Genomic DNA, 12,295 nt, shown 5'->3' with positions numbered 1-12,295 from the left:
ATATCTGATATGGGGTTAATACCCAAAATACACAAAGAACTTTCATAACATATAATCCAATTAAAAAATGGGTAGAGGATCTCAATAGACATTTTTCCAAAGAAGACATACAGATGGCAAACAGGTATACGAAAAGGTGCTCAGCATGACTCAGCATCAGGGAAATTCAAATCAAAACCACGAGTCCTCCCTTTACACCTGTCAGAATGGCTATTCCCAAAACGATGAAAAAAACAAGTGTTGGTGAGGATGTGGAGAGACTGGAACCATCGTTCACTACTGGCAGGGAGGTAAACTGGTGCAACTACTGTGGAAAACAGTCTGGACAGTCCTTAAAAAATGAAAGAATAGAACTACCCTATGATCCAGCAATTCTACTTCTGGGTGTTTGTATGAAGAAAACAAAAACACTATCTTGAAAAGACACATACATCCCCACATTTATTATAGCATCATTTACAATAGCCAAGATATGAAACAATGCATCTATCAATGGATGGATGAATGGGAAAAGAAAATGTTGTGTGTACACACAAACACACACAAGGATATTATTCAACCATAAAAAGGAGGAAATGTTGTCATTTTTTTTTTTAAAGACTTTATCTATTTACCTGACAGAGAGAGACCACAAGTAGACAGAGAGGCAGGCAGAGAGAGAGAGAGAGAGAGAGGGAAGCAGGCTCCCCGCCGAGCAGAGAGCCCGACGCGGGACTCGATCCCAGGACCCCGAGACCACGACCCGAGCCGAAGGCAGCGGCCCAACCCACTGAGCCACCCAGGCGCCCAATGTTGTCATTTTTGATAACACAGATGGACCTTGAAGACACTGTGCCAAGTGAAATAAGTCAGAGAAAAGCAAATACCGTAATGATATCACTTGTTGAATCTAAAACCAAAACAAGCCCCCCAACCACAAAACACCCAAAACTGAACTTGTAGATCCAGAGAACAGACAGAGGGTTACAAGAGGGTGGGGTTTAGACAAAATGGGTAAAGGGAGTCAAAAGGTATAAAGTTCCAGTTAAAATAAGTCACGGGGGTGGGGGCGCCTGGGTGGCTTAGTCAGTTGAACATCTGCCTTGGTCATGATCCCAGTATCCTGGGATCAAGCCCTGCATCAGGCTCTTTCCTCAGCGGAGAACCTGCTTCTACCTCTCCCTCTGACTGGCATTCTGCGCACTTGTGCTCTCTGTCAAACAAATAAATAAAATCTTAAAAAAAAAATAAGTCATGGGGATGTAATATACAGCATGAGGACTATAGCTAATAATACTGTATAGCATGTTTGAAAATTGCTGAGAGAGTAGATCTTAAAAGTTCTCACCATGAGAAAAAAAGTTTTCTAACTGTAAATGGTGACAGATGTTTACTAGACTTACAGGAGTGATCATTTCACAATACATTCAAATATCAAGTCATTATGTCATACACTTAAAACTAATGTGATGTTATATACAATTACACCTCAAGAAAAAAATAAAAAAGAGAAAAAACTACTTTAATCAATACCAATACAGGATGTGCAGTTGTGGGACACCGAGTCACGATCATTATGGGCCCGTTGCATTAAATAGGTGATATATTCAAGATGCAACTGCCTTGAGTAAAATCAAAGGATTTTCCAACCATGCTCCCATCTGAGTTGGTTGCTTTCCTTTGTTACAAGATAACTTCAAGGCGTACGCGCTCAAATGTGGTGTGATTTTTTTTCAATCTGTCATTAGTTCTACATGGAAATTTCAAACACTTTTCAAAATCTATCAGCAGGAAATTGAGGCTGGAACAGTTTAGAAAGGGGTGGTTGGGTGTCAGGAAACCACAAAGAGGAATGTGGCTCCTGAGAACTGTTATGGAAACCTGGAAGGCGAAGAGAAGAGGCATAGAGATGGCTTCCTGGAGAGGACCTGGATCCTCCAGTTGCAAGTTCCGGCTTACTCAAAGTGATCCTGCCCAGAGGGATCTCGGGAAATAAATACCCTAACCCACTCTTCCTCACCCATCTCCTGCCAAGGCTCCCCATTGGGGGAACCCACACGAGCACCAGAGGATGAGAGAGAAGTTGGAACGTCCATCGGGGTCAGAGCTCGGGCAGAAAGCAGGAGCAAGAGCAGAAGATAGATCTGGAAGATCATTTGTCAAAGGAAGGATCTGGAGTAGAGGGTTGAGAGACCTCTCTTCAGGTGGTGGGTAAAATATATAGAAAATGACACCTAAAGAAGAATTAAAACATGAATGTACGAAAAAAACACATGAATGTATGATAAACTGAAGAGTTGTAAAAAATGTAAAAAATGCAACATTGGACTTTAAAGGCTAAAGTGTTGTTTTATCCCCCCAAATCCTTTGTAATAGAAACAAAAATATAATCACATAAAATCCACATGATGATAACGCCAGTTAACCTGCCCAGTGATCTGGGTACACACCGGAGCTGGGGGTGTGTATGAGCTAAGTGCCTCTGACACTCAGGATGAGGGGGGTTCAAGACACTTGCAGTCTGTTACTCAGTCCTAGGCTAACAGTTGGTCTGCAGATTAGAAAAGAAGGGGAAACTGTGAAGGCACTTGATTGAGCCACCATTCTCTGGGGCAAGAAGTGAAAACATGGAGTCTTCCCCAGTGTCTCACTAGAGCCGGGCTCTGTGGCCAGGAAGGCTTCTGAGACTTACTCTCCTTTTGACTCCTGATGGCCAGAATGTGGTCTGACTAATGCTGAGCTAGCTCAAGTCTGGCAACAGCCAAAGGGCTAGGAAGGCCACAGAGAAAGACCGGATAAGGGAAGAGAAACCAAACAGCCAGGAGACCTGCGCCAAGGCCGGACCATGAGCAGATTCAAAGAAGACATCAAGATTATCTATAGAGAGAAGCAGGGGCCAGAAAAATGGGGAACTAGAACACAGGGAGATGGTATTTTGAGACTGTGGGTTTGGGTAGTAAATGTGTTTATTTTAACAACTGCTGATAGGTTGGTTTTCAGCCATCAGAACAAATGCTCACTGCCCTTTGAAATCCTGACCAACTCTCCAATGATAGAAATGACTTTCCACTTCTTCTTTATTTTTGAAAGGAAAGTATATTTTAGTAATGAGTTCTAAAGATTTTTTAAAAATAATACGTGATGAAGCAAAGAAAAGTACGGTTTTAGAAACAACCCTCAAACATTTAATTCTGCGTAGGAGTGGAAGTGGATAGCATTCACTTGAAAATATATCTGAATTGGACCCCAGTGGATTTCCAGGCTAAGGTCATGGGGTCCCAAGGAGTGAGTGGTGAGACCAAGCACCAAGGAAGCGTGACAGCGCCAAGGCTGGAAAAATGGGCCCTGGGTCAGGTGAACACAAGACTTGTTCCCTCCACTTCATGGTGAGTGTGATGAAATGTAGGTAAAAATGCTTCAGGTAGGGCACGTGGGTGGTTCAGTCGTTAAGCGTCTGCCTCCGACTCAGGTCATTATCCCAGTGTCCTGAGATCAAGCCCCACATCGGGCTCCCCACTCATCGGGAAGCCTGCTTCTCCCTGTCCTACTGCTCTTGCTTGTGTTCCCTCTCTCGCTGTATCTCTCTCTGTCAAATAAATAAATAAATTCTTTAAAAAAAAAGCTTAAGCTTGGGAGGGTACTATCTTGTGTCATACATGGGCAAGAGTTTTTATTAAAAAATCAGGTCAGTTAATTTGCCAAGAGGAAAACCAAGCAAAGTTTAGAAGGTGGGCAGATCTGAGATACAATATAGGCAATCATTTATGAGAGAAAATTGTATTTGAGAAGATATGGTTCCTGTAGTTTGTTTTCTAGGGGAGTGATTGCTAAATAAGCAGGCAATTGTGAATTTAGAAATTCTTATGCCATATGCTACAATGTCTAGGCTTAAAACAGCCAACCTCTTATCACATGTTCTGAGGCTATCTAAGACAAGTAGTTCATAATCTAGTTAGAGAGCAACATGGAGGGATGAGAAAATAACACAAGGCGGAATTTAATAAAAGGCTTAACTGTATAGTTCTGGCTGTCAGCGTGACAAGAATTCAGAGAAAGGCCCGTGTGGTGTTGACAGGTTCTCAAGAAGTTGGGAAAGATGCCAGCAGGGCCTGGAAGGACGGAGAGAATGCGAACAGTGCAAGAGAGGGAATGTGCCATTTGGGGAGTGCGGGCAGTAGGACCACAGGCTCAAAGGAAGGAATGCAAACCAGGCCAGAGCACAGGCCTGGCTGAGGGTCCTGAGCAAGGGGGCGGAGGGGTTAGGGTCTGCGGGATCTGGAAACACCACTAAGCCATTTGGAATAGTTAGTACTAACTCTCAGGAGTCACTGGTTTCTGAAATATTTGGGTCACACGAGAAAGACAGTCTTTGTGAATTCGGCCCCATGAGGTAGCCCCTGAGCATGATTCAGATGCTGGCCCCATTCTTCCCAGAAGCTAGAGAGGACGGTCAACAAGCATGACACAGCCCTGTTGCTGGAGAGGATGTTGATGCTGACAATAGCAACTGGGATTGTCAGCCGTTGAAATTTCTTGGATTGTATACATATATATATATTTTGGATTATAACTTTTAAAAAATCACTACCAAAGAGCCTTAAAACAGCTACAAAGAGCTTCTTCGCAGGTGAATTCAACAAAATATTTGTGGAAGAAACAATACACAGGTCTTCCCGGAAACGAAGTGAACGGAATATTCCAAACCCAATCAATGAGGCCAGCGTTACCCTAATACCAAAACCAGGCAAGGACACGACAAGAAAAGAAACTACAGACCAATATCCCTCATGAGCATAGATGTAAAAATTCCTAACAGCATTTAGCAAATTGAATCCAACAATATGCTGAAAGGATATGACATCACAACCAAGTGGAATTCAACCCAAGAATTCAGGGTTGATTAAATATTCAAAACCACTCGATCTAATTATCCATATTAAAAGATGAAAAAACCCTGCATGATGTCCTTAATAGATGTAGAACAAGCATTTGATAAAAACCTTACCTCCATTCCTGACTAAAAACTCTCAGCAACCTAGGAATAGAAGGGAACTCCCTGAGTTGATAAATGGCAACTATGAGAAAGCCACATTTGACATCACGCTCAAACGGCTGAAGATGACGGCTCTGCCGCTATGATCAGGAGCAAGACAGCGCATCTGCTCTCAGGCCTCCTGCTCAGCTCGGCCCTGGAGACGACGGGGAACTGCAGTGGTTTATTCCAAGTGCCCCTTGGTTTGGCCCGTTCTCCTGCATACCTTGCATGGTTTTGAGAATCAGTGTCACTTCTAAACAAGGGAGAGTTGTGCCCTTTGGGGGTGGAGTTGGTCTAAGTTGTGGATCTTGGGAACTTTAACTACATAACTAATGAAGTATGTTTTGATATTCTTTGGTTGTGATTAAAAAAAAAAAAATCCAAAATGAATGAACAACTGGTAATTGACTTAGCTCCTTAGTAACCATATCCCTGGTGATCCCATTTCCAAACCCCTTCCTGAGTTTGGGAACCCCGTCTCTCTACAACAGCTGAAAATGCCAGATCCTTGTTCTCCAAGTCTCCCCTTTGCTGCTAGGGCCTGAGCCTAGGTCATAAGCTTCATCCACCCAAAGGCCCAGCCCAGATTCTGAAGCAGGAGGGCATTGCAGGCAGGAGGTGGTGGGGGCAGGGTGGGGGGGTGTCAGTCACCTGCCCTGCCCAGCCAGAGAGGAGGCAGGGCTGTCTGCTGCTGAGTGGTGGGGGGCTGGCCCACAGTGCCCCAAGCACTGCCTTGCCCTTGGCTCCTTCTGGACTCTGCCAGCTCAGCCCTGCTGGCTGAATGAAGTAATGTCACACTGCGGCAAGAAATCCTCTTGCCAGTTTCTCTCGGTCATTTCCTACCTGCCCTTCCTAAGCCTTCAGCTGGTCAGCGTCCTTGCTCCAATTCAAGCCCTGCATTTGAAGCAGTGTGCCCATAGCGCACACGTCTAAGTCTGTGGTTTAGCTTCCATCCCGAGCTGGGCCTGGGCCCGGCCCAGGAAGATGCCAGAAAGTACATGAGCAAAGCACTTCTCCTCAAATAGCAGCGTGGCTATGGGCACATGAACACCATGAAATAGGAAATACCATACGCACATTTTTTAATGGCATAGGTCCAATCTCAAGTCATGGAATTTCATAAAATGGCCAAGATTTTATAACCAAAAGTCATCTTAAAAATCAGCGGTGCTTCACAATGAGGACGTCACAGACCAGAACGCCTGTGAGCTTCACCCGAGGTCTCACTAGGGTGTGACTGCTGCCATGCTCCACTGCTCCTCCCCTCACTCAGCGTGTTTATTTGACAAACATAGTTATATTATCAAGTTCAATAAAAAAAAATCTCTTGATCATATGAAATAACCAGAACTCTCATTTGCTTCTGGTGGGAAAGTAAACTGGTACCATCTCTTACCCAAACTACTAGGCAGTTATCTACTAAGCCATAGCCTAGGATCCAGTAATCCCACTCCTGGTGTGAACCAATAGAAATGTGCACATACGTGCACCAAAAGATATGCACAAGGCTCGTAGCCGCTTCCAAGGGCTCTGGAAACAAGCTGAAGGTCTACCAGCAGAATGAACACGGGCGGTCGGTTCTCACCATGGAAAACTAGACAGCATGAAGACAAAACACGGCTACAGGACACAAAACTGAGTGTCACCAAAGAAAAGAGACCCGACAGAAATACAGTGTGCATGACTGCATTTATAAGAACTTCAGGATATGGGGTGCCTGGGTGGCTCCGTGAGTTAAAGCCTTTGCCTTTGGCTCAGGTCATGATCTCAGGGTGCTGGGATCGAGCCCCACATCGGGCTCTCTGCTCAGCGGGGAGCCTGCTTCCCCCTCCCTCTCTTTCTGCCTGCCTCTCTGTCTACTTGTGATCTCTGTCTGTCAAATAAATAAATAAAATCTTAAAAAAAAGAAAAGAACTTCAGGACACATCTCTGGTGTTAGAAGCCAGGACAGGGGTAAACCATGGGGGAGTAGAAGGGCTTGGGGTTGGGCCTTGAACAGGGGATTTTCAGGTGCCAATCCTGTTCTGTCCCTTGTCCTGGATTACCAGTGTGTTTACTTTGTAAAAATTCATCTGACTGTACACTTATGATTCTTAATACTTTCTGTGTGTGAGTTATGCTTTGATATTTTAAACATGTCTGAAAACTTAGATAAACAAGATCAGTGAATTTATTTTACACATAAGGAAACTGAGGCCCAAAAGATACAAGACCTAAAGATAAAGTCTTTAGTCGGTCAGAATGAATCTCCCACAGTCCACACACGGAAGCACAAGCCCTGGACGCCGACTCTGGCCCCACCAGGGCCGCACTCACAGATAGCTGTAATGATTTTAGACATACTTCTAATACCTTTGCAGCTCTATGACTTTAGTCCACAGCATATCAGAAACAGGAAATCTTCTAAGTTCATGATGTGCTGGGACAGGTGTCTAACGCCAACTCTCTAACGGCGGAAATGAGAATCAGAAGGCAAGAACTCTAACTGCACATTGGTGCAGGGCCATTCAGTATAGGGAAAATGCCTCATACACCAGCTTGGGGTTTCTGTTAAAGATTTGTTTATTTGAGAGAGAGACAGAGAGAGAAAGAGTGTGGTGGGTAAAGGGGCAGAAGGAGAGAGAGAATCTCAAGCAGGCTCCACACCCAGCATGGAGCCTGACACTGGGCTCGATCTCACGACCCTGAGATCATGACCTGAGCTGAAATCAAGAGTCAAACGCTTCACAAACTGACCACCCAGCTGTCCCACCTCACACACCAGTTGTAACTCATGAGAACTTGCTTGTATTAGAGCAGAGTACAAATATTCAGAAGTTTAATTCACTGATGATTCCCAATCCTTATGAAAAGTTCAGATTCTTAGTGCACGTGGGTGGAATCAAATAGAGTATTTCAGAAAGAGCTCCAGCAGAGTCAGGAAGTTGCTCAGGCAAGAGGCCAGAAGCCATCTCTGCACACAGGTCAAGGGATTGGGCTCAAAGGAGTTACGGCAGGAATGAAGTCAGACTGGGGTGACAGGAGTGGCTCCCCAACAGCCCCAAGAGATGCAGGATGAAGGGCTGGGCAGCTGGGCTTGGTCAGAACCCATCTAAGTGCCCCAGTGAGAGGTGAAGAGTTAAGGGAAAGATGCAGATCAGTCATAGTGTATCAGAAGTAGTTGGAGACTTTTTAAAAAAGACTTTTACGTATTTATTTGAGAAGGAGAGAAGAGAGAGAACTAGCAGAGGGAGGGACAAGCAGACTCTCCACTGAGCAAGCAGCCTGATGTGGGGCTCAATCCCAGGACCCCAGGATCAGGACCCAAACCGAAGGCAGATGCTTAGCCGACTAAGCCACCAGGTGCCCCATAAATAGTTTGAGACTTTACAGAATGAATGGATTTCTAAGAAGCTGAGAGGGTTCCATTTCTTGCTCTTTGAAACAATAGCAGGCAGAACACTCATCAGCAAGCCTGGCTTCCAAGGCATGGGGGGAGTGGGGATGAGGGATAGAGGGGTCTCCTGCGCCCACAGGCCTCTGGTCTTCTCCACTGTACTACCGGGGAAGAAGGTGGCTGACACTATCCTTTTGCTCAGAAAATGTGTCCCTCGCTTGGGTTGCCAGGTACTCTTCTGGCCCTGCCCCCATCCCCAGGGCTGAGGCACACTCTGGGAGCCGGACTGGTTGGTTCACCTGCCCTGGGGCAGGAGCAACGTCTTGTGAGGACATGGAGTGAAGGGCACCATGGAGGAAGTCTCAGCTTCTCAGAATCCTTTGGACAGTTTCTTTTTGAGCTTAGAAAATGAACATCTCTGATCTTCCATGCCGTCTCTGTCTTATTCCACAAAGCAACTGTCCCCAGGGCTTTTTGGACTGACTTTTCCCAGGCACTTTCTCAAAGTGCAAGTACCGCTGGTGGAAACAAAATGTCACGGGTGAATAAGAACAAACGAAAACCAACAACATGGCAGCGGAGTTAGGAACCATGGCACGGGGAGGAAAAATTGAAGCAGGCTGGCAATTAAAGCAGGCAGGCATTGTCATAGCGTGGGGATTAGCAAATTTGAGGTCTAGGGAGAGCAAAATAGGGAGGGAATCTCAGAGAGGGGAGAATTATAGTAATTACAATTGTTTTCTTTCTCAATGGTATGCACAGAGTGTTAAAATAATAATTCATTTTAAGTAATGGGTAGGAGATCTGTTGAGAGAGGAGGGAAGGACCAGTGCTCAGGGGACCATGTTCACCAGGGTGGGTTACTCGGACGAGGAAAATACTATCCTGGGAGTGTGATCCTGGGACTCCGAATTAAAGGTAAGCACCCCACTATTTAAGAAAACCTTTGTCAGCCTTTTGAGGCCATATCTGTAATGTTAAATTAGTGTTTACATAACAGGCCTGGACTTAAGAAATAATTCCAGCAAACATAAGGGCCCGTGAAACTATTTTCCCTCATTCAGACTCTGCAAAGTGGTATTAACTGCTGAGGTCACACTTCAGAGAGGAGGCTGTGAGCCTCGGTCCCCCAGGTGTGGCTGTGCAAGAGGCCTGAAACCTGAGTCAAAGGTTGCCCTTCCCAGTGGTGATGTTAACAGTGCATCCTGGCAGAGGGGAGTGGGGGGAGAGGCTGTACCTGACCTGCCCCCGTGAACGCAGGCAGCCATGGCAGGTCCTCGGCATTGTCACCAAGTTCCTCACAAAACTGGTAGGCACTGGCTTCTCCAAAGTCTCCTATGACTCTCCCCAAACCTCTGTCCCTGTCCCTTCACCTATAAGGTGATGCTACCTCCCCTTCACTGAGAAAACCCAGGCTGAGAGATGGAAATCACAGCAACTTCTTGCTACCTCCTCCAGAAATGGGTTGCTACCTCCTCATCGGCCTTTCCCTGTCCCATCTCTCTCTTGTCACTTGAGCTCCTTATCTGATGTCTTCTTGAGACTGGGGCCTCAGTATAAGGTCATCCCTGGACCGCACTTGCGCACTGAGCAAGGAGTCTATGCAGACAGGGATATGTGGCCACCTGGGTCCATGCCGCACTTCTTGTAGGACATGCTCTGGTGCTGAGGACCCCATTATGTCCTTTCCAGATGGCCCTGTGTATACCCCCAAGCCTGAGAGATGGTAAAGAGGAAGGTGTTCCCAAGGGCTGGGGAGAAGATGGATGATGGGATGTCTGGATTGGGGTTTCCACAGGGGCACACTGGATGCCTCAGGGTGCCCATGGAGTGAGGGCTGAAAGGGAGCAGGTCAGCCCCTGGAATGAGGCTCCCCTTGTGACCACATCTGGAGCAGAACTCCAAGCACTCTGAGAATACTACATCCAGAATACGTAAGAATTCATTCTGAGTTGTGAAGGCACGTTTGCCGAGACAGAAGGGTGGAACGCACTCTGTTTTATAGCCTAGTAGCTTGTTCTGTACACTGAAATCTCAAAATATACATTATATAGGCCTCTGTGTGTATTCTTGTCCCAGACTCCATAAAGGTTAGGGTCAGGCCTATTCTCAATCACTCGTTTTTTCCTGCTTTGATATATTTCCAAGCAACTGTCAGGGGGAAAATAAGCAGATAACTCTGTGAACAAAGCTCCCTCCCTCCCAGCCCCCATTGCCCGACTCTCTCCTTCCAGACAATGACTGGTTAAATAACGAGGCACTCAGCAGATCAACCCCAAGGGCCTGATGCTCAAAATACAGTGAGGAAGCAGAACCTGTCTCTGCTCCAATGTGTCTACAGCCCACAGGCACTTACCACACCATGTCCACGGATCTGGGACGGAGGAGACGGGTCCCCACAGTTCAGAAAATGCACCCCACACTCAGCTGTGTCCTGCGGCAGCTGTGAGCCCGGGAACTTGAGGGTCTTGACTGGTGCTTCACGGTTTCTCCACGTCACCAGAGAGGCCCGTATCAACTAGAGCAGCCATCCTCTGTATGGTGAGCAGGGACTATCACACCGGACCCAAGTTACCCAGGGAAAGTGGGCAGTGTGTCTTCCATCCAGTAGCGTGGTCCCAGATATCCACATTGTTTCTGGAGATTTTCAAGACTCAAGACGGTAATGTTTGTGTATCAAACAACAGAGAAGAGCTTAACAAGTATATTGTTCTTTTTCAATCAGGAAGTCTTAACTGGGATCAGGACTCTGGCTGAGGCTGCTTACGTGGCGTCAGCCCTCCCGGGGAGGCTCCAGCAGCTTTTGCCCAAGGAAATGTGGTCCTGGTGGGGGGGGGAGGGGGAGAGCAGCAGGGAGCAACAAGGAGGCTGGAGAGGAAGCACCTGTGAGGGGTCACGGAACAGAGGTGAGACTCGTCCTGCAGGATCTCAGGAATCACGGGGGAGGAGACTCGGGAAGGCTCTGCCTCAGCAGGCAACCCAGAACAGGGTGGCTGGTCAGTGTTCATTTACCTTCAACAATAGGCACGGGAGCTTGGGTTGCACATGCGGCCATGCACGGAGTCCCTACGTGTGTTCACGCTGCCCCGCCAGGTGCTGCCTAGGTGGACACGGAAGAGGGTTCTCCCCAGCCCACTGCTTCCGCTCCCTTGAATGGCCATCCTCCTGCCTTCCTCTCGTTCTCCTTGCCAGTATCCTCTGTCGGTGTTCTGCCACTCAGTCCTCCATTACTCTAGCAATGGCCCACAGGGGGTTTATGTTGAGCCCAGAAGACAAATTGAGGGGCGCCTGGGTGGTTCAGTCAGTTAAGCGTCTGCCTTTGGCTCAGGTCATGATCCCAGGGTCATGGGATCGAGCCACACACAGGGCTCCCTGCTTAGTGGGAAGCCTGCTTTTCCCTCTTCCTCTGCTGCTCCCCCTGCATGTTCTCTCTCTGTCAAATAAATAAAATCTTAAAAAAAAAAAAAGACAAATTGAATGTCTCTCTTCCTATATATGACCTTGTCTCTGTCCTCAGAGCTCAGCACATAATGCACAATCCACAGGTCCTAGAGGACCAACGCTGAAAGAAACACAGAACAAGTGGTTTTAACCAGAACCGAGGGGGTAGAAGAAGCTGAAAAAAAAATAGCATGTCAGTGAAGATAGGAAGGGTGGGTAGAAGTAAATCAGACAGAGGTGGGCTGCTAGGGGAGAAAAAGCAGCTTCCAGGCCCCAGCAGGAGTGATCTGTGTCAAGGCCGTGAGGGAGAAGGGAGCACAGCTGGCCTGTGGAAAGGACCGAAGTGAACACTGAACTGGAATACGGAGTGCTGGGCCAGAGGCAGGGCTGGAGAGATGGATGGGCGGGTCTCCGAAGACCTGGAACCATATTATGGACACTGGACTTCATTCTAGGAGACACAA

Source organism: Meles meles, chromosome 12 (assembly GCF_922984935.1).
Source record: "Meles meles chromosome 12, mMelMel3.1 paternal haplotype, whole genome shotgun sequence".
Taxonomy (NCBI): Eukaryota; Metazoa; Chordata; class Mammalia; order Carnivora; family Mustelidae; genus Meles; species Meles meles.
The sequence above is the reverse complement of the archived record's forward strand: the minus strand, read 5'-3'. Positions refer to the sequence as shown.